General features: G+C 37.7%; 1 protein-coding gene and 1 pseudogene across 1 annotated transcript in view; one reads left to right on the top strand and one right to left on the bottom strand.

Annotated features, from left to right (window-relative positions):
• The window catches only part of LOC127522709 (mucin-2-like), a 230,830-nt gene that overhangs the window by 127,559 nt on the left and 81,932 nt on the right, over positions 1 to 21,339 (top strand). The window lies entirely within an intron of this gene.
• LOC127522727 (RNA-binding protein FXR2-like) lies at positions 789 to 5,023 on the bottom strand (annotated as a pseudogene).

The raw sequence follows: 21,339 nt of genomic DNA, 5'->3' as shown, positions 1-21,339 counted from the left end.
GTGAATTACTCTTCATAGTTTGAACAGCAGTCATTGGATGGCAAATCAGTACTGTGGTGCCCCCTTGTGATGGTATAACAAAAGAGTAGAAGGGTATATAGCAAATTGTAATTCTATTACAACTAAGAGTAAGAAATAACTTATTTTTTTATTCAAGTAAACAGAATTCCATGCTTAGGCTGAGTGGCCCATTCAGGTCATTAATAACACTGTTATTTCCATATTGCTTGATGTGGTGCAAACCACAAAAATAAATGTCTCACCATGTCCACCCTATGTTTATTTTATCTCTAGAGAACATGCCACTAATGTTTACCACAACACACATATGAGACTGATTTATTTGTTGAACATGCTTCGCTTCAAAGAACATTAAATAACATTGTAATTTTAAAATTAAAATTGCAATTTTAATCCACATACATACATAATCCACATGTAAAAAAGTGATTATTACAATTAAGAATTTGACTACATCATAAGACACATAAGTTTATTATAATTGCTTTTTAAAAGCATAATTAGTTGAGAATTCCTGCATTAATTGAAATACTCAAACACAACTACCTGCATTAGAGTAAAAATGTAAACAGTAAAAGAAAAAATAAATAAATTCTTCCTTTTGCTGGTTGTGATTTTCTATAAAGAGCTCCTTGGCACCTGTGTGACATTTACAGTTCATCCAATATTATTAATCAAAATTCCAGAGAAATGTTTGAGTCTCTTCGAGAATGAGACAATGAGTTTTAATCTCAGAAAGTGCTGTTCTTAGAAACATATACCTGTGGAGAAAAACAACAACATTAGACATTGTCTGTTTAATAATAGCAAAATAGACCATTTTAGACCAATAGCAAAACAGATGTTTTGTGGGCGGAGCCTACCTGGTGGCAGAAAATGACAGTTCTGAAGTAGCAGTCTGTGGAAGAAATGGTATAAAAGAATAAAAAAGGTAATAGCGAATTTATATCAAACAATTCTGACTTTTTTCATGCAATTCTGAGTTTATATATCCCGCAAATCTAAGAAGAAAAATCAGAATTGCGAGATATAATTTTGATATTCTGCCTTTTTTCCTAGAATTGCGAGTTTATATCCTGCAATTCTAATTTTTTTCTCAGAATTATGATATAACTCGAAATTGCGAGTTATAAAGTCCAAATTAGGAGATATAAATTGCAATTGTGAAAAAAGTCAGAATTGTGAGATAAAAATGTTATAGGTTTAAATGTTGTCTATGAAAAATGTTATAAATAGTTTAAATATTGTTTTGTGATTTAACGCTAATATTATGCCTCCTATGAACTGTATATGTGAATATTATATGCATGAAGCATGAATTTGATGTTATTGTTAACTTCAAATTCATGCTTTAGTAGTTAGGTAATCGTGATGTACTGTAACTGACTGTAACTCCGAACTGGTCTATAGTTTTTATCTCACAATTCTGACATTTTCTCGCAATTGCAAGTTTATATCAATTCAGAGAAAAAAAGTCAGAATTGCAGGATAAACTTGCAATTCTGAGGAAAAGGCAGAATATAGATTCTGATTTTTCTTAGAATTTTGAGATCTAAACTCTAAATTACTTTTTTATTTTTTTTATTCTGTGGCTTCCATAGACTGATACTGCAGAACTGTTGTTTTCTGCCAACAGGTAGGTTCCACCCACAAAACAAGTCATCACTGTTTGCAAACACCCAAGTGGTTTATAACAAAGCATCAAAATCTGAAAAAAAATTGTAATGGTTCCCATCAACTTTCTGCTAGCTTCACCCTCATTTAGCTAACACTGTTTCAGAGATGCGTCTGTTTGGGAGTGTTTTCACTATCGTACACCAGTGAGTAGAACAAACAAAAACAAATAATGACAGCAATGACAACAGCAATAAATAAATAAATAAATAAATAAATAAATAATAAAAATAAAACCCAAATAGTCATGTCCTGTGTTAAGTCAGAAATTTGAGTCATATCCATCAGCTCATTTTTGGCAATTTTGTCTTAAAAAATTGCACTAAGTATGATAGAGAGGATAAACATACACCGTTATGTGTGGTTTAAAGTAGACATATCATGAAAATCTGACTTTTTCCGTGTTTAAGTGCTATAATCGGGTCCTCAGTGCATCTACCAACCCAAAAAACATGAAAAAGGACAACCCAGTAACTTTGTTTTGGCAAGCCTTTCTCTGCAAGCATGTGAAAAAACAAGCCGCTCAAATTTCGCTACCCTTGTGACATAGGAAGGGGATCTTATTATAATATTACTGCCCCTTAATCTGCACGTTTCCACCCACGGCACTGTCTTTTTGTTTTCGCAAGCGAAAACGGTGTACCGTTCTAAAGCCATGGCAAAAGTTTGAGCAAAGCATGCTAACTGTTCTGTCATTGGCTGCACAGACAAGCACAGTCTCGTTAGCTTTGGATAGCCTGCAAGTTGACCCTGGCAAGCTCAATTGCTAAAAAAAAAGGAGTGTTTCTGTCCGAGTGATATTTTGGAAAAAATATTAAACCATAGACCATTCACAGCATTTGATTGCAATCATAAACGTTAGCCCAGTGTGTATGGCTCTGTTTGAAAAACAGGTATGTATAGTTGGAGTCCATATTGGTTTTGCACAAAAGATTAACATGACAACCCATGCTAGTCGATGAGTTGAATCAACTCCACAGCAGCTACATAAATTTATCCACTAACTATTTAGAAACATCCAGTTGCATTCTAAAAGTTGTAACTTCTTCCTGAGTCTCTCCATCATTGTCTGACTCTGGTTTGAACAATGTAATGCTGAACACTCCAGCTTTGTTGTTGTTAAGCAACCGAAGCATGAGCTCTGTCCTCTTTTGGAAAGCTGGCAGGGAGCAGTAGCTCATTTGCATTTAAAGGGACACACACAAAAACTGCATGTTTTTGCTCACACCCAAATAGGGGCAAATTTGACAAGCTATAATAAATTATCTGTGGGGTACTTTTAGCTGAAACTTAACAGACACATTCTGGGGACACCAGAGACTTATATTACATCTTGTGAAAAGGGGCATAATAGGTCCTCTTTAAAGCAGATGTGTTCGTAATTTTTTTTTTTTTTTATAATTTTCTTCTCAAAGATTTGTATGAATTCAATGATTTTAGTCGATTTTTGGCAAGACGAGATGCCTTTCACCAGGGCTACGCCATTGCTCGGAAGCACTTGGAGAGAGTTTGCTCTTCTTTTTTCGTGCTAGTTCTGTTTTCCTTGAAATGGGACACCTGCTGCTTCGCCTCCTTCTTCCCTGGGAGAATCTGTCTGATCTGGGAATCGGCACAAAGATGAAGTCAGCAACAGTAACTGGCTGTCTGTCATGGCTGATAGAGCCTCCCTCAGGATGGCTGCCATAGTTACGGCGACGGCGGCTTCTATTGCTGCGCTGGGGACAGCCCTCCTCTTCCAGTTCGTTCTCATTGGTGGCTGTCTGACTATCTGATTCGTTAGTGGCTACATCCCCAAGGCTGGGTTCCTGGTCATTATGACGACAGCATGAAAGTCTCCTGCGGTCAATGCCGCCCATGTTTTGACTAGCATCTGTATTACCGCCTACTTCACCATGTCCTTTCAGTAGAGAGTACGGGTTCCTGTCTGGATCTCGGAGTACTGAGCTGATGGTGTTAGTGTTTCAAAGCCTTGGTCCTCAGCAGCCCCTGCCAGCGCTGGAGCCACAACCATGGCCTCCACCCTTAGAACTTGTTCCAACCCCTTTTGGCCTGAGCTCCCGGTCCCCTGTCTCAGCTCAGAGTTTGCTCCATAGCCAGAGTAACTATTGTTAGATTTGTTCCATTTCTCCTTTCTTGGTAGGTATGTGTGGTCTGCAGAAAGTTAGTGCTCTTGTCCGTGAGGTAGATCTGCTCACACTCACCGACGAACCCTGAACCAGAGCAGCTGAGGGGTGCGCAATATCCCACCCCAATCTAATGGAGCTGTTCGTCAATCTGTAGACGCTCGGGACACACCTGCTTTTTATGATTGTCCCCTTTATTCTGGACCTGATTTGTCTACTATTTCCTGGATAATTTTGTCATTTTTGCCAATAACCTTGCCTACGAGATTCCTTGAAACCCAGAAAGAATCCTCTTTAAATTCCAGAAACTTCCACTTCTGGCCTGATTTACTGCCTTTGGGGTCTCTCTTAATAGATCCTGAATGTGCAGTTCTTCTTCCAGCTCAATGGCAGTGATGCTGGGAACTTTGCAGGCCTGCTGGATATTGGTGCCATGAGAACTAAAGGCCAGACCCATTAGATCCTCATGCATCCTCACTTCCTCCTGAAACACAGATGCCAGCTGTTTACTTGTCTCTAAGTGTTTAGTGGCCTCCTCGTTACGGGACATCAGCATGAGTTTGGTGTGAATACTCCAGAAGTGCATGTCACTCAGTAGGGCTGCTCGTTTCTCTGTGGATTCGTTTCTGGACAGGACAATTGGTGTGTAGTTGGCTCTGATTGCTTTCCTGAAGCTCTATGTGAATGTTCTCAGTTAAATAGATGTCTCTGAGATCCTAGGGTACAGTGATGGGGACTTTGTAGAAGGAGTTTTGAGAGGAGGGCCTGTTGGAACTGACTGGCCGGATTCCTTACGATGTGACGATTTTGTTGTATGTGGCGTTGAAACCTGCATACTTGATCACATTGAACTCTCCCTTCATCATATTCACAATTGCCAGCCACCAGCTGCAGAGCTCTTGCTCGTTGGCTCTGGAGTAAACCTACACCTCATCTCCCTCACAAATGTCCTTGTGGTAATCGGCTGAGGGTGTCAACCTCACATCACTGAACGGCAGCTGTCTCTCTGGTTGCCAATTGTTTTCAAAAACTACTGCAAGTGAGTCTTCGTGTACATCCTTGATGAAATCCTTGTAGCTACCTAAAGCATGAGAGAAGCTCGCAGGAGAGTAGTTAGTGGCGGGTCTGGTGCTGGACTGATGCTGTCTGATGACGATGCATGTAAACAATGTGTTAGCACAACAGCTAGCACTGCGGCTAATCAATGGTCACTGACACCTGGCACTTGAACTCATGGTTCCTGCATATGTTGGGGTGATTTTTGTGAGAATCCCCGCTACTATGTCTGAAAATGCTGTTGTGACATTTGATCTTTAATAAGACTTTTAAAGAAAAGGTGCTGCTTCACCCTTCCCCTCCCAACACCTTTAAGGACTACCCACGGAATGATTATAAAATATAATGTATGCCTGCCTTAGATAGACTTGTCGACTGCAGCGCAACAGCACATTCTCAATTAAAAAAAAAATCCTGCTGAAGTTTCCTAGTCTTTGCTTCTGGCCTCACCTAGCCACCTTGCTCCCTACTAAAGGAAACAATTAACCCAAATCTGATAAAACTGTCCTCACCCAGCCACCTTGCTCCGCAATCCAGTTTGTTAGACGGTTGTTGATGAATCCCGTCATAGCGACCTCAACTGCATTTGTCATGTCAGGGCAGTTTTCTTTCATATAGAGTCCTAGTGTGATGGCAGCCTTGAGGAGCTGCTTCTCCGAGGCCACTTCTGCTCTTTCTACAACCCACATCTTACACATGCTGTCCACGCTATCAGTGAACACAGTCACCACCTAGAGAACACACAGGTGTTACTGGCTACAGTTGTTGTCAAACATTAAACATTAACACAATTCACTTTATGTGGTTACCATGTAATAGAGTTTCTCAGGGATGACGTGTTTTTGTAGGCCAACAGGTTCCCTCGATCAAAATCCTATGCATTTTTCCCATAGACTTTTGGAAAAATCGCAAAAAATAAGCTCTGTGTTTAACAAAGGATTATGACACTTACACGTTTTGTCTATCAAGATAATCTTTACAAGTTAACACAACATTTATACATTTTGAAGCCTAAATAAAGTTGTCAGATATAAAAAGCTAACAGTAGGCTATAAAAGGACTACAGCACACCATGGTCGCGGATCAACGTCACCACCACCAAGCTTCCTCAAACTTTATTTAGAAAACAACTTTATTTAAAAACATGCTCGCTGATTATGATCTGCGCTGTGTATGAATACTTATCTACTTTTTCATGAGAAATGCTGTCCAAATGTCCTGTTTGCCATGATGACATCTAAAGTCCCCGCCAAAGGAAGTAGTCCCTTTTATCAATTTGTTAGCAACCGCCGTTTTTAAAACACAATAAAGGTTTAAAAAAAAAAAAATCACAAGTGGGTTATAACTGGTGTGTTTTATGTCATAGATCAAAACGTGAAAATATTTAGAGGCTTTGTTACCCACAGACCTTATTTCAGGCGATTTAGCAAAAACCCATTCAAAAAACCCATTGACTTCGGGTTGATGGAACCGGATGTCCTAAAATGCTAACTCGCTTCTGGGTTTTGCCTACAAAAACACGTCATCCCTGAGGTACTCTATTAAAGGAAAAAGCATTTTAAGCTGTCGGACCCAAACAAAGATTACTGCATACATTTTGTGGTTGCTCAAGAAGTCTCATTTTTACTAATTTCAATAGCACTGCTTTACACCAGCCTATACAGTAATTCCCTGTAGAATAGAGGTCAACCAATATTGGATTTTAAGGATACGATAACTTGTTGGTAGTTGGTAACTGATTAACCAATATTTTTTAAAACTGATACTGAATATTTTACTGAAGTAAAATAGTGCTGAACTTTATTTAAAAAGAAATAGTATTGACAGAACCATGGAAATGTATTGTACTTCTGTAATCTGTTTGGCCAATAGGATATTATTACAGTATTAACTGAGGGTGCTCTTGCTTTCGAGAATCCTCTAGCACCTGACTAAAGGGTACGTTTACATGATGATGTCAGCCCAGTAGTTGGCAATGTCACTTTGTAAATAAAAACTACAGGCCTATAGACTGAACACATAATACGCACGCACATGACATCACCGTTTTCACGGTTTTGTATTTTAGACAGAGACGATAACAGTATGGTTTTCAAAAACTAGCACTTTGAATCCTGTTTTCAAAAGTTTATGTTTTCAGGCCACCAAAACACTTGTGTCGTGTAAATGAACGGCTAAAACGCATAGTACGTTTTCAGATTTTAGTTGAAAACTGTGTTGTGTAAACAGGCCCTGAGACAATAGAGTTGAAATTGTATTTATATGTATATATTTTTCTTGCTCTCTTTTATAGCACATTATGATTATAGTCAAAATTACAAAATATGTATTACAGTGAGGATAAAAAAATGTAATTGAAATCAGATGTGTTCCTGATGTGTTTATACGTTTCTCTCTGCTGCATGAACATAAATTGCCGTTCTCGGATTACTAGCTTTAAATACGCAATATGCAACAATCATGACATTTAAAATTTGTTTCTATTTTTTTTTCACATGTCAAAACAAACACCACAAGGCATCGGTGATAGTTTTACTACCTCTTTAGAGGCTGCTCTCGTACTGTGTAATGATAGCAGACCCTTCTCAGACACACCCGAAATGAATGCAGATAGGAAAAACTTTCACTGTGAATTATTACCGATAACTGAATCGACAAAATTGATATATCGTCCAACCTCTAATTATGAGAGACTCAGGAGCAAAGTAACATTGATAAAATATCCAATGTTCACAAAGTGATTCAAACACTCAAACACTTTAGAATAGTTGATCGTTGTCTGAAGATGAACCATTTGTACTCACCTGATCAGCTGCAGCTTTCTGCATATTCTTTATCAGTGGCTGGATCACTTTTTCATCATAATCATCACCCACTTCCCTAAGCTTGGAGGCTATTTTTGCAGGGTCAAATGAATTCTCTGGGGAACAAATAGTTTTAAATTAATTTCTGATAAACTTAAAACAAATGTATCTGTTACTGTGCACTTATATGTTTTTACAAAATATAACAAAATAATGCCAAGAGAGGAAACATTATGGAAGTTGTCATAATGGGAGATTTTTAATTATGTAATTCACATAATTTTAACTGTTGTCACAGTTGGTTTTGGGTCTTGTTTTATGTTCCCTTTCAGTTGGTCACGTTCGACATCAGAATAGTGCTGACCAGGTATTAATGCAGGAGGCGCACACTATTACCGACCTTGCTCTATGGGTGACGAAGGTCACTGCACGGTCCCATGGTCAGGTGATGTCCACTTTGGTGGTCCAGGAGCACCACCTATGCCTAAACCTGGCAGACATGAGGGAATCTGATTGGATGCAGCTCCCCAACTCCCCGGTCTCCTAGGCTGACATGAAGTCCAGCTTCTACAGCCCTTACTTCATAGTACCCAAGAAAACTGGTGGGTTACGACCAATCCTAGACTTGCGTGCCTGAGCTCTTCACAAGCTTCAGTTCAAGATGTTAACACCCAGACGCATTTTCGAATTGACCTGAAGGACGCGTACTTTCATGTCTCCATTCCTCCTCGACACAGAACATTCCTTTGGTTTGCTTTTGAGGGGCAGGCATACCAGTACAAGGTTCTCCCATTTGGGTTGTCCCTGTCTCCCTGCATCTTCACGAAGGTCGCGGAGGGAGCTCTGGCTCCTCTCAGGGAACAAGGTGTCCGTATCCTCAACTACCTCGAGGCCTGGCTGATTCTTAACTCACTCTCGAGAACAGTTGTGTGAGCACAGGGATCTGGTGCTCGGACACCTCGCCCGTCTGGGCCTTTGGGTCAACTGAGAAAAGAGCAAACTCTCCCCTGTGCAGAGATCTCTTTTTTTGGTATGGAAATAGACTCGGTCACTTCAGTTCCGAGATGGGCATGGCAACACAGCACGCGCAGAGTGACGATCACTCCGGCCTGCCGTCAGACCTTCACCCCGTGGTTGGACCTCTCGTTTCTATGGGCTGGTATTTCCCTAGAACCAGTTTCCAGGCATGTTGTTGTCTCAACAGATGCCTCTGGCATGGGCTAGGGTGCCATGTGCAACGTACATGCTATGTCAGGCTCCTGGACAGGACCCCGAATCCAGTGGCATGTCAATTGCCTCGAGGTGCTAGCAGTACGGCTTGCTCTGCACTGCTTCAAGGCCCTGCTGAAGGACAAGCACATTCTGGTCCGCACAGACAACACTGCAACCATAGTGTACATCAACCGTCAAGGTGGTCTACGCTCCCGCCGCATGTCGCAACTCGCTCACTATCTCCTCCCGTGGAGCCAGAAGCATCTGTGGTCACTTTGTGCAGTTCACCCCAGAGAATGGAGACTCCATCCCCAGTCTGTTCAGCTGATTTGGGAGTGCTTCGGAGACGCTCAGGTAGACCTGTTTTCCTCTCTAGACACTTCCCACTGCCAGTTACTCCCTGACCGAGGGATACGCAAGTATGCGTTTCCCCCAGTGAGCCTTCTTGCACAGACATTGTGCAAGATCAGGGAGGAGGAGGAGCAGGTCCTCATGATTGCACCCTATTGGCCCGGCTGGACCTGGTTCTCCGAACTTGTACTCCTCGCGACAGCCCCTCCCTTGCCAATTCCTCTGAGGAAGGACCTTCTTTCTCAGAGAGGGGGCGCCCTTTGGCACCCGCAACCCAATCTTTGGAACCTGCACTTGTGGGTTCTGGACAGGAAAGATTAGGTACCTTGCCACTTAAGGTGGTAGCTACCATCACTTCAGCTAGAGCCTCGTCTACTAAACAGGCCTACGCTTTGAAGGGGAACCTTTTTGTCCCTTGGTGTCAAGAAGATCCCTAGGAATGGCTGATCAGGTCGGTGCTCTCCTTCCTTCAAGAAGGGTTGGAATGAAGGCTGTCTCCTTCAACCCTGAAGGTCTATGTGGCTGCCATTGCGGCTCACCATGATCTTGTTGACGGTAAGTCTGTCAGGAAGCATGACCTGATCATCAGGTTCCTGAGGGGCTAGAAGGCTTAATCCGCCTCGCCCTCAACAGGTTCCCTCTTAGGACCTCGCAGTGGTTTTATCTGCGCTGCAGAAAGCTCCCTTCGAGCCCCCTTTGAGCCTTTGCTCTCAGTCGAGCTGAAATTTCTATCTTTGAAAACTGTGCTCCTGACAGCTTTGGCTTGGGTTAACCCTCTGGGGTCTGAGGCTAATTTGGACCCTGGAAAAATTTTGACATGCCCTGACATTTGTGGTTTTTTCAGTTGTTTATAAACATATTAATGACAAAAGTCTCATTACACTGTATTCAGCACAAACTAGGCTACAATAATATGTGAGCAAGAAATATGTACATGTTTGTATTTCGGAGAGAATTACGTATATATGTGTGTTTTTTGAAAAAAAAAAACAAAAAAAATAAGTCACTGAAATAAGGCCTCAAAAGATAAACGAAATATTTTTTCACAAGACTTTTGGGAACTGTATATTTTAGTCTAGAGTTTTTGCTTCACAATGATGTAAAAATCATTCTGTCTACTCTGACACAAAAAAACAATGTATTGATTTTAAATTTCTAAGACCCTTTTTGTTTAGGGAGCCCGTATGCGGAAAGGCATGAATCTTCATGAATAATGCTGTGATTCACACCTGAGGAGATTAAGACCCTGCCCCTAATAAGCCACATAATGAGCCATTAGGTCAGGAATGTGACTGAGTCAACTAAGAAAGAATGCAATGACAAAAGACATATATCATTTTTTATTTTAAATTTATTTAAAATATAGTTAACTATATAAATGAGAGTCAAAGACACATTTTGAGTACACAGTTATACCTGGAAATAAATCCTGTTCAAAGATATATGTGAACATCACATACTTGGCATTTGGTGTTTCTGCAATGGAGGGAAAAAAAGAAGAAGAAGAAGAAGAAGAAGAAGAAGAAGAAGAAGAAGAAAAACTTTCCTGCTTCCAGTCAGTGATCTCAGTATCATATTCATGCAGTCCAATATGGACCAATATCTGGTCACTATGATTCTCAAATCTGTGAGATAAAAGAAAAAACCCTCTGTGAGCTATATATCGGCTATTGTAACATTAATATAATGTCCACTCTTAACAGAAAACATGATTTTTGTGATCTCATGCATGCACGTATTATTGCACATCATGTGAAGAAAATTTACTAGGCCTATATTTTAAATGACAGTTCCAGTCAAAAGATTGGACACATTACTATTTATAATGTTTTTGAAAGAAGTCTCATGCTCATCAAGCCTACATTTATTTGATCAAAAATACAGAAAAACAGCAATACTGTGAAATATTATTACAATTTAAAATAATGGTTTTCTATTTTAATATACTTTAAAATATAATGCATTTCTGTGATGCAAAGCATCTAAAAATTCATGTTATCTCTATGGCATTTCATATATTTGTTATATTATAGAGCCTAAATGTTAATGTGCAGTGAAATACATTGCTTACACATTTTATTTCAGTATGTATTATGTATTTCAGACGATTTCACTCATCTCAGTATAGCAATACAGTTTGGGAATAGCCATGGCAATTTACTAATGTAAGTTATGTGTAGTAAATGAAACCACGTGTCGATCTGCCCCATTAATCCACACTGAGACACACAAAACTTGCAGGATTAAAATTTAAACAGTCTTTTTGCTGTTTAATATTCACAGGCACTATCGCAATTAGAAAGAAAAAAACTTACCTTTCACAAAATTGGCTTGATAAAGTTGATTCTCGAAATGAAAGTGAAACCAGCTCTTCCACTGAGGTAAATCCTTTTAGAATTATTCTTCACCGCATCTCAAAACGATGAAAAGTACATGAAACTCACTAAGCTTGATGCATTTTTCCGAGCTGATGTGGGCGTTCACTCTCTGTTGCACTGATCGCCTCAGAATTTAGGTTTGAATTGCGCGCATGGTCCGTGGGCGTGGCCGCATTAGCAGATAATGAGCTGAATCGTGAACGGCTGGCATCACTGTCTTTTCAAACAGATTACATAAACAGAGAATATTAGTTTTCAATTTGACTTGCATGATTTAAAACCTGACATTTCAACGTTTCTTTAGACAAATGTCTCATTTTTGTGTGATAAGTATTCACTAAGTTGAAGTTCATTTTCTAAGGGAGTATCAGATTGGACTTCATTCAGAGAGAGACTGCGGCTCACGCATCAGGTTTGTTTTCTTTATTTTGCAAAAAGCACAACATTTTGTTTATACTGTGAGTGTATACAAATAAAAGAAGACATTCCACAGTTTTTGTACGTCCAAAATTGTAAAAAAGTATTTTTAGTCTCTTTCACAATGGCAAGAAAAAAAAATGAGGTGGTATCGCCGGTGCGACCAGCTGACCTCTGAGTGTTAAGAGGATCAGGGACCTGCAGGCATTTTCAGTTGATGAAATGTGCCTGGAATTCAGGCTGGCTAACTCTCACGTGATCTTGAGACCCCAGCCTGGATGTGTGCCCAAAGTTCCCACCACTCCTTTTAGAGATCAGATGGTGAACTTGCAAGCACTGCCCTCGGAGGAGGCAGACCCAGCCCTGGCGCTGCTCTGTCCAGTACGTGCTCTCCGCACTTGCGTACAGAGGATTCAGTGCTTCAGGACCCCAGACCAGCACTTCTCCAAGCAGAGGTTATCCCACTGGATAGTGGATGCTATGGTCTTGGCTTAGCAGGTTCAAGACCTGCCATGCCCCCTAGGGGTGAAAGCTCACTCAACCAGGAGTGTTGCTTCCTCCTGGGCGCTGGCGCATGGCGCCTCGCTAACAGACTTTTGTAGAGCTGCGGGCTGGGCGACACCTAACACATTTGCGAGACTCTATAATCTGTGTAGAGCCCGTATTCTCCCGTGTACTCGCCCATCAGGCCAGTAAGTAGGACCTGCTCGGTGTCAATTCACTTGCTGTGCCATACCACTACATGGACTGGATGTGTGCACTATTTTCCTCAGGTGAGTTCCATAGCTCAGAGCCCTGGGTTCCTCCAGCACTGTTGATGTCTACACCTGTGTGCATGCCCTGTTGGTCAGCCCCTGTGTCAGCCCCATGTGTTGTGATTCCCCTCCCTGGGGAATCCCACATTTGTATTACCACTCGAAGGTGACTGGGCTCTCATCCGAGGCCCCGTTAGTCAATATGTTCTGACGTAATGTCTCCGTTTCCTCCTTCAGGGAACAAGGGTTACATATGTAACTGAGACGTTTATGATTTCATGCCTTTTATTTTGTAGTTTGATTCATGCTGCTTGTTTGTTCTGTGCTTCCCTTGCTCCTCATGTGCTCCTATAGTCAATAGGTGCATCCCAATGTGAAGGCTGCACACTTCGAAGGCCAGGCCAAAAGACAAATGAAGGCATTTATTGGATTTTGTCATGCTTCAACGCCAGCGACCGGGCCATAACCAGGTAAAATATGTATGGTTAAACTGTGTAATGTCACCTTTACATTGTTAACAACTATTAGTTAACCTAGTTTATTTCTTATGTTAAATGTAATAATGACAATATACAGTAGTTAACATTTGAAGTGGATCAAAAAAGTTAATCAAAGTTGTCCTAAGTATTAAGTTGTCCTAAGAAGAAGGTTTTAGGACAACTTTGATGAAAGGTTTTGATCCACTTCAAATGTTGACTACTGTATTTTCACATTTATACATTTTTATTTAAGTGTAAATTTAAAGTACTTTAGAATTTTATTCAACACCACTTCATCTTAGAGGTACTTTTTATGAAAAACTGACATTTCACATGTCATGGATATTACATTTTGATTTAGATATTACATAAGTTATTATTTAAAAAAAAATATGAACACTGTATAATAGAAACACTAAAATGTGGTCTTATTTTGATGCATTGCTGTACATTAAACTACCCAAAAGTATATAAAGTAATAAAAGAAATAAGTTCAAATTAGTATTTTTACAGTGTGGTATTAGTACTTTTTACTTGAAGTATCTACAGATTTCTTCCACCAATGACTTTTTTGAAATAGATTGACAGATAGGTAGCTAATATCAAGGTATTGTTTATTTAAAAATATTTATTTTCTCTTTTCAGAGCAGACCCCTATACTGCGAAATAAACATGAGGGTCCCAGTGCTGCAAAGATTTTTTTAATGGAGACACGTGGTCCAATTTTCGGCTGAGCAGGGAGGCCCTGACAGTTCTGCTGTGACTACTCAAAAGTGAACGCAGACATGGATGTGGTGTTGAAATATTTTATGGTTTGATTTAAAGATGTGAGATAATTTCTTTTATTTTTCCCTCTTTCTGAAAACATCTCAGCAACATGGCAGCCGCTGACTGAGTCAGCCCTGCAAACCTGTTGGTAGACAGTGTAAATATGCACTCGTCCCAGATGATGTCTCTCTGGCAGAGGCCTTACCAGGGTCTCTATTGTGGAGCCCATCCTGGTTCAGCAGCACCAGGATCTCCTGCTCAGCTCGGTAAAAATCTATCTAAAATGTTTTTTTCCAATCTGTTTTATGTACTCTTAAAATTTTTTTAAAATTACGTTGAACGTAAGTTATGTTGTAAATAGTTGTAAAAAGTACTTTAAGTAATGTATAGAATAACTTATTTTCATTCACAAGTTTTAATTTAATTAAAAAAAAAAAAAATGTATAGAAGAATTTGTTTCATTTACAAACTATAACTTGCATTACATTACATAAACAATGTACAGAAATTACTTTGGTTAATTTACAAATAACTTGCATTACAAAAATAAAAAAATGTATAGAACAACTTCGTTTCATTTATAACTTGCATTACAAAATATAAACAGTGTACAGAAATTATTATAATTATTATAATTATTATTATTTACAAATAACTGACATTTAAAAAGCCAGTGTTTAGGAAAATTGTTTCATTTACCAATTTCAACTTACCTTCATACATTTTATTTCTGTCTAACAGTCTGTCCTTTCTTTCCCTGCTCTTTCTTTCTTTTTCTTGTTTCTTTCTTGCTTTTTTTCTGCATTTTCTTTGAATAAAAACCCTGTCCTCACCAGCGCACAATGAACTCTGGGGGTAGGCTAGGCCACTAAGGGCCCTTCTGCTGTATCCTTCATTTGCCTGAGAAACAGAGACCGCATTTGAAGTCGCTTTCGAATTGCGGCATATACACACACACACAACACACACACACACATATATATATATACATATATATATATATATATATATATATATATATACATATATATACATATACATATATATATATATATATATATATATATATATATATATACACACATACACACAGTGCCCTCCATAGGTATAGGGACTATAAAAAAAAATCTCAGAACAAACTGGTATGATGTCATTTGGAGCAAAATCAGGCCAAAGTGAAGTTCATTTGGAGTTTGTTTCTGGACTTTGACATAGAAATCTTCTCTGGTTCATTTCTTCTGTTCAGTCAATCAAGGTTGGACGTCCACGAGTAAAAACAAATGCACCGGAGAGCCGCTTTATAGTAGAAAATTAAGTTGTAATTCAAATCAAAAGCGACACTATCGTTTTTTTTTTTTTTTTTTTTCATGTTTAATACTGTAAAGCTGCTTGCTTTAAAGCAATATATTATATAAAGTGCTATATAAATAAATGTGACTTGACTGGAGAGACGAATTGCAGAGCTTTGCTAATTTCAGATGCTTTCTGAACTGCTGTTTTCTCACCACTGTTATTTATGTTGTGTGTTTATTTTGTTATTGGGATGAACGTATGCAGCACATATGATTTACATATTCACCTACACAGTCCCCAGAAGTGTGGGTGGCACTGGGATGTGCACTAACAGTATATCGCTGGTCATGTGTTTCGAACTCCTTTTTACTTCTAAGTGAAGAACGGAAACAAAAACTTTGCTATGAGTATATCGGGGCCTTGAAGTGAAAATTGCTCTGTTTGCTGTGGAATCAAGCCATCTGTAAATAAGATTAAAAGATGATTATGAGGCAAAAGTACAGGATGTCACATTTCATTATTGCCTGTTTCAACAAATTCATGTTTAGGGCTGCAACTAACGATTATTTTGATAATCGATTAGTTGGCCGATTATTTTTTTGATTAATCGATTAATCAGATAAAAATCCTACTTTTTTATTTTATTGACAAAAAACACACTATTGCACATCCTGCCCAATGTACTTCAAACAAAAGTGACAATTGAATGCTATGAAATAATACAGTGCTTAATTTATTAGACTACATGTCATAATAAAGAGAGAACAAATATTTTAGGAATCTATCAAAAACTTGTTTAAAACTAAAAATGTTATTGCCATTTATTAGGCAAATAACAAACTGTAACAACTAAATAGTCAATAACAGTCTCTGTTGTTATTGACTGTAATCATACATTTAACCATACATGACTGTTATTGACTGCCTTTCTTGTAAAACAGTAAAATCGAAAATTCATGGATAACAACAATAATTATATTGTAGCATCAGAAATACTGCTGTGACTAAAGAGCTTACACATACTGGTGGATTAACCATTACAGAAACATGAAAAATGATTTTGGTAATCACCAATATTGATAGTTTAGGGCAGCTGTGGCACAAACCTTACATTGGGTGACAGGGGTCTAAAAAATTTGTTAAGCACTGTATATAGTGAATATAGTTTAAAATCTCTACATATAAATTTAAGATAGTAATAAAGACAATAATGAAAAACAAAAACAATCTCTGTGTTAACCAACAGGATAAATAATAATAAATAAACACATATTCACTCTGGACACAATCACCTCTTACTGTCATTTCTTTATCCTGTAAACATAGGCTATAAGAAATGTCTTACATTTATATTCAATTACATGTTGTTGCAGTTACTACTATCATAAAATACTTGAATGACATGTTGACTTTTAAATCTAAATTTAACTTTAAACAACAGATATTTCAGGAAAATGACTATTTTTGCGCTGAATATTAATTGTCTCTGTCCCTACCGCGTTCCATCTGTCTGTCTGTCTGAATGAGCACGTGCCGGCGCTCATTCAGTAAAGTTTGAAGTTTAACGCAGACTGTCAGGACGAACATTTATGCAAAATGGAAATGTTTGCGTGAATTAATAACATTTACAGATAAGGATTTAGCCGTAGAATGAACGTTTTGCGCTGAGGACGCACATGCATCTGTCAAAGCGCCTGACAGGGCAAGCCATTTCTCTAATGCATTAGCTTGAAGCTTAAAATAAAGAATTATCATGTTTTGGGCAGCTTGGATCACGTACCTTTCCTGCAGCAGCTCACACTGCTTCATCCACTATTTTTATATGTATTTTTGACCATAGAAATGCGCTATTCAGTGCTGTAATTTGACGCGACTGGTAGAAATTTTCCGTGCACAGTGAGCTTACCTGACTAATCGATAATGAGAATCGTTGTCGATGATTTTTTCATTATCGATTATTATCGATTTTATTGAATAGCTGTTGTAGCCCTATTCATGTTTTACCAACTAAGAACAACAGCGCTTTTAACACTCAAAGGTCGGGAAACGCGCCGGTGCATTTTGCTGGATTTTTTTCACATAGAAGCAAAATCAACTTAAAATATTCCGTCATTTTTGTCATACAGACAAAAGTAATACATCAATTGAACCTACAGAATGTCTTCTTTTATGCGTGTACACTCACAGTAAAAACAAAATGTTGTGCTTTACGCAAAATAAAGAAAACTAACATGATGCGTAAGCTGCAATCTCTCTCTGAATGAAGTCCATTCTGATAGTCCTCAGAAAATGAACTGTAACTTAGTGAATACTGATCACACAAATATAATATGTCTAAATCATGTAAAAGGTTTTAAATCATGTAAGTCCCATCAAAAACAAATTTGCGTGTTTCGTTTACACATAACTTACCTTAGTAAATTGCCATATTGGCTATTCCCAAACTATATTGCTATACTGAGATGAGTGAAATCGACTGAAATACGTAATAAATACTGAAATAAAATGTGTTAGCAATGTATTAAACTGCACAGTAACATTTTTCTCTCTATAATATAACAAATATAATATATAAAATGCCATAGAGGTAATGTGAATGTTTAGACGCTTTGCATCACAGAAATACCTTATATTTTAAAGTATATTAAATTAGAAAACCATTATTTTAATTGTAAAAATATTTCACAGTATTGCTGTTTTTTTTCTGTATTTTTGATCAAATAAATGCAGGCTTGATGAGCATGAGACTTTTTTCAAAAACATTAGTAATGCGTCCAATCTTTTGACCGGTACTGTAATTTAAAATATAGGCCTATACAAAATTTTCTTCACATAATGTGCAATAATACGTGCATGCATGAGATCACAAAAATCATGTTTTCCGTTAGGAGTGGACATTATATTAACGCTAATACAATAGCTGATATGATCCTGTTATCCGTATGCTCACAGAAGGTTTTTTTCTTTTAGCTCACAGATTTGAGAATTATAGTATCCAGATATTGGCACACATTGGACTGCATCCATATGATACTGAGATCACTGACTGGATACAGGAAAGTGTTTTTTTTTTTTTTTTCTTTCTTTCTTTCTTTTTTTTTCCTCCAGTGCAGAAACACCAAATGCCAGGTAAGTGATGTTCACATATATCTTTGAACAGGATTTATTTCCAGGTATAACTGTGTACTCAAAATGTGTCTTTGACTCTCATTTATATAGTTAACTATATTGTAAATAAACTACAAACAAAAAAATTATATATTTCTTTTGTCATTGCATTCTTACTTAGTTCACTCAGTCACATTCCTGACTGAATGGCTCATTATGCGGCTCATTGGCGGGCAGGGTCTTAATCTCCTCAGGTGTGAATCACAGCATTATTCATGAAGATTCACGCCTCTTTGCATATAGCCTGTCTAAACAAAAAGTGTCTTAGAAATTTAAAATCAATACATTGTTTTATGCGTCCGAGTAGGCAGAATAATTTTTACATCATTGTGAAGCAAAAACTCTAGGCTAAAATATACAGTTCCCAAAAGTCTTGTGAAAAATTTTTTAGTATATGTTTTGAGGCCTTATTTCAGTGACTTTTTTTTTTTTTTTTTTTTTCAAAAAACACGCATATATGTAATTCTCTCAAAAATACAAACATGTACATATTATTGTAGCCTAGTTTCTGCTGAATACAGTGTAATGAGACTTTTGTCATTAATATGTTTAAGCAACTGAAAAAAGCACAAATGTCAGGGAATGTCAAAACTACTCCAGGAACCCAAATCAGCCTCAGACCCCAGGGGGTTAAAGCTTTAACCCTCCAGCAAAGCTAGAATGAGAACATGCATTCTAAATCAATAGCAACAGTAGCAGCAGGAAGAAAACTTTGCTGTGAGGTTGCAGCACAGCATAGCTTGCATGAGAACACGTTTTAAATTAAATTATTATTTTTTTCCACATGAAGATAGAATGTGCAGATTTGAATGTTATCCTGCTGTTTGTTGATTGTAGCATGACAATTTTTTGGATAGGCTGTTCGAACACAGCAAAATATAAATAAGTAAATGCATGCAGCATGCATGCTTGCTCAGGTGGTTGCTAGGGGTTATTTTCTTCATCTTTATCAGCTTGCTACATGATATCATTTGATAAAGTCGCACATAGTGTGCATTGTAATTAAATATATATATATATATCTTCTATATATATATCTATCTATCTATCTATCTATCTTCTTTGGCCTTCAACATAATGTTGATAAATGTTTCAAAACAGATTATGGCACTATTAGGGAGTAGCTAGAAGATTTGATAAAAGTTTCAGTTAAAAAAAAAAAAAAAAAAAAAAAAAAAAAAATCAGTAACATAACCAGATTCAATGTGAAAGAAAAAATAAACAAAATACAGCCACCATGACAAAGAACAACCCCTTAGTTTCGGAACAGTGCCAGACCAGCAGCCACAGGACAGGGTGGAGTGAGTCTTAGAGTTGCGCTGCATATACATGTAATTTTCATAATTATATATGAGCTATTTTGATTAGATTGATCTACAATATTTAACAGGAATATTTTAAATAAGGTCACTTTTCAATTCATACATGCATACGATTTCATCATGTACAACGAGTAATATATTTAAAATCATGTAAAAGTAAAGAAATTATTAATCATACTAATTTCTACTAACTATCATTTGACCGGTGTTGTAATTTAAAATATAACAGGCCTATACAAACTTTTCTTCACATGATGTGCAATAATACGTGCATGCATGAGATCACAAAAATCATGTTTTCTGTTAAGAGTGGACATTGTATTAATGTTAATACAATAGCTGACATGATCCTGTGATCAGCATCCTCACAGAGGGTTTTTTCTTTTAACTCACGGATTTGAGAATCATAGTGACCAGATATTGGCCCACATTGGACTGCATTCATATGATACTGAGATGACTGACTGGAAGCAGGAAAGTTTTTTTTCCTCTCCAGTGCATAGAAACACCGCACACCTTTTAAATGCCAGATATGTGATGTTCACATATATCTTTGAACAGGATTTATTTCCAAGTATAACTGTGTACTCAAAATATGCCTTTGACTCTCATTTATATTGTTAATAGACATGTGCCGGTTTTCGGTAATGCAATAAATCGCGGTAATGAATATGCACGATATTGTTACCGTAGGCACTTTAAAATACTGCGAAAAAATATAGATAATTTAGATTTTTAGAATGCGCATTAGTTTAATTTTCATCAACCAGACAAATGTACACTGCGTGTATGCTGCGTAGGCATGCGCACTCTGACCTAAACAATCCCATTCCCCACGTGGAGATGCAGTACGTGTGTGTGTGTGTGTGCTGCTGAGCAAAAGACGCGTGCGCACTCCGATGTAGAGAGGAAGCATGGTGGAAGGAGGAACACTGCCGACGATTTATCCCCCTTCTAAAAGGGTGAAGTCAGAGGTTTGGAAATATTTTGGGTTCCAAAAAAATGCAGAGGGATTGCTGGTTGAACCATCCAGTCCAATTCAGAGAGATAAAGGTAAGTTTATAAAACTGTCTCATTTCCGTGTTGAATACCACATAAAAACAATTCTTTGAATGACAAGATGCCAAAGTTACACAAACTATTTTCATTTGCATGTAATGTTAGCTTGTTTCAATATAGTTTAAGAGTTGGCTAGAGCTCCACTAGGATAGCTATGCTAAAGTTTGCGTCATGTATTTTACTAGCTTAAGTACAATAAACAGCTAAAAGTAAGCTTAGTAATTAAAAATGACAGTGTGCCAGAATAATTTATTTTAATTATACGTTGATGGAATGCAATAAAGTCGTACACTGTCACAAAGTGCGAGTGAACTTGCCCTTTATAAATGTTAAGCTAGCTATAATAGTTAACACTGGCTTGGCTTGTTATTCGATAATAATAATAATAATAATAATAATATGAATTTTAGTACTAGTGTTGTACAAACTTACTATGTGTCAAGTATGTACATTTAATGT

This window comes from Ctenopharyngodon idella, chromosome 11 (assembly GCF_019924925.1).
Source record: "Ctenopharyngodon idella isolate HZGC_01 chromosome 11, HZGC01, whole genome shotgun sequence".
In the NCBI taxonomy this organism is placed as follows: Eukaryota; Metazoa; Chordata; class Actinopteri; order Cypriniformes; family Xenocyprididae; genus Ctenopharyngodon; species Ctenopharyngodon idella.
The sequence above is the reverse complement of the archived record's forward strand: the minus strand, read 5'-3'. Positions and strand labels throughout refer to the sequence as shown.